We start from the raw sequence: 2,283 nt of genomic DNA on the forward strand, positions 1-2,283 counted from the left end.
AACCCGGCCCTGCCTGCATGTATAATATATAAATATAAGCAGAGAAGAAGATGGAAGTTATAAATAATCTTAGTTATTATTCTTATACTAAACTAATAAGAGATTAAAATAAAAATCTATATTTTTTTAATGGACCCAGTAAATTTATCATTGTAACCATGGAAACCATCCCATCTAGTTAAACTTCTCAGCATCCCTCCATCCTTTCTTTAACAGATCAATCTCTCAGATCAGCTCCAGTTAATCTCAGTTTTAATCTCATTAATCTGGAGTTATCGCTGCTCCTTTGATGTGCGCCGCCTGGCTGCATGAAGTAGGCGGAGCTGCAGAGAGGAAGAGATGCTGCAGAGGAAACCAGCGCGCAGCAGCCAGGAACACCCGCCGAACCGAACCGAACCGAACCATCAGACCCGCTCAGCAGATGGAGAGGAAGGACGGAAGCAGAGCGACCGGCGGCGCGTGGAGCCCGGATCCAGCCGCCACTTCCGGTTCTGATGCTGCGGACAGGTGGGCCTCAGAGCATCAGACTGGACCGGATCCAGCGGTTCCGGGTTCATCCAGAACCGCGGAGATTCTGGACCGGTTCTGCTCTCCGCTCTCATCTTTTATTGATTTACTTCCGTTTATTGATTGAAAAGGTTTGAAGGAGAAAAGGTTCTGCTTCCGGTGGTTTCCGGTCCATCTGCTCTGGGTTCCGGCTCTGACCCCCCCTCCCCCCTCCATTAATAATGAACATAACGGGTTAATAAATGATTTAATCTGAAAGCGGCTCGCGCGCCTCTGCACCTCAAACCGGAAGTGATGACGTAGAGCATCAGATCTGACTGATTATTAATCCTGATCTTATTTATTCTCCTCTCAGGTGGAAATGATCAGAATAATTAAACTTTATTAATCTCACTGTGGAGAAATTCCCTCTCTGCATTCAACCTCTAGATTCATAGCTCTATGCTCTAACCACTAGGCCACCCCTCCCCCCTTACTGTGACACAGAAATGTTCACATAGATCCTCTGAGCTGATCTCATTTAGGTTTGGCCCCATGAGGGCCCCATCCTGCAGGAGAACGGCCCTGTAGACCAGATCTGACTGATCTCTGTTTATTCCCTGGATCATTGATAGCTGCTGGTGGTACGGGGTTGGAATGAAGCCACCGGCCGCCATATTGGTACTCCCTAGTCAGACTGGTCTCAATATAAACAATCAGTGCGCTGCAGCATCGAACAACCATGATGTTCTTATTTTCAGGGACTGAAAACTTTTAAAATAGAGATAAATTCATCAGTTTGACGCAGACTGTTTCGCAGCATCAGTAGATTAACTTTAACTTAGAATAAATAAATCAGCCAATCACATCGCAGAGTCATTATGACGTCTATAAATCATTTAATATAAAATATTATACAAATAAATCACAATAACATTAATGTGTTAATAATAATACAAAGTGATAAATTAATGATGAACATGTGATATAAATGGATTTATTGCGTTGCTATAGTAATTACATCTTACATATTATTTCAATATTTTACATAAAGATTAAATTATAATTTTGTTTCCTTTATTGCTGCAGTATTTTCCTCCTGAATGAAGGATCCTTCCTCTGAGGAGAGGAAATAGATCCGCTTCACCAATGGATGTCTGCCTCTGAGCGTCATTCATGAATGATTTATAGTGATGGTCTGATCTGGTTAACCTTTATCTAGACGGCATCACCTGCTTCTAGTCAGATCGGTTCTACAGTCACAGTCAGAATGATGGTTTGTTCCTCTAAGATTCTCTCAGATCCTCCTGAAAAAGCAGGAAATGAGTCAAACTTGGTTTTACCTCCAGTTTCCAGGCTGATCATGAAACAGATTTTCTTTCTATGATGTTACTTTATGTTTTATCTGCTGCAGCGATTTGGACAAAATAACTTTAAAAAACGGATTTATTTTCAAAGGGATGAAACTGATTAAATCAATCAATTAATTAACCAATCAATTAATTAATCAATTAATCAATCATGAACCTCTTAAACAGCAGAGCTCAGCTGACAAGCTAAGCTAAGCTAACCAGGCTGCTGCATCCTGAGCTACGGCAGCCTTAAAGGACCAAATCAGGCAAATTCCACTTTCTTTTAGCCACTAAGGACATTTCACTTCTATTTACTTTATTTCTATAGCTCCAATTCACATCATGTCATCTCAGGTCACTTTATAGATCCAGATCAACCAGATCATCCAGTCAGATTGATCTGGATCTATAAAGTGACCTGAGATGACATGATGTGAATTGGAGC

This window comes from Cyprinodon variegatus, unplaced genomic scaffold (genome assembly GCF_000732505.1).
Source record: "Cyprinodon variegatus isolate N-32 unplaced genomic scaffold, C_variegatus-1.0 Scaffold1635, whole genome shotgun sequence".
Lineage (NCBI taxonomy): Eukaryota > Metazoa > Chordata > Actinopteri > Cyprinodontiformes > Cyprinodontidae > Cyprinodon > Cyprinodon variegatus.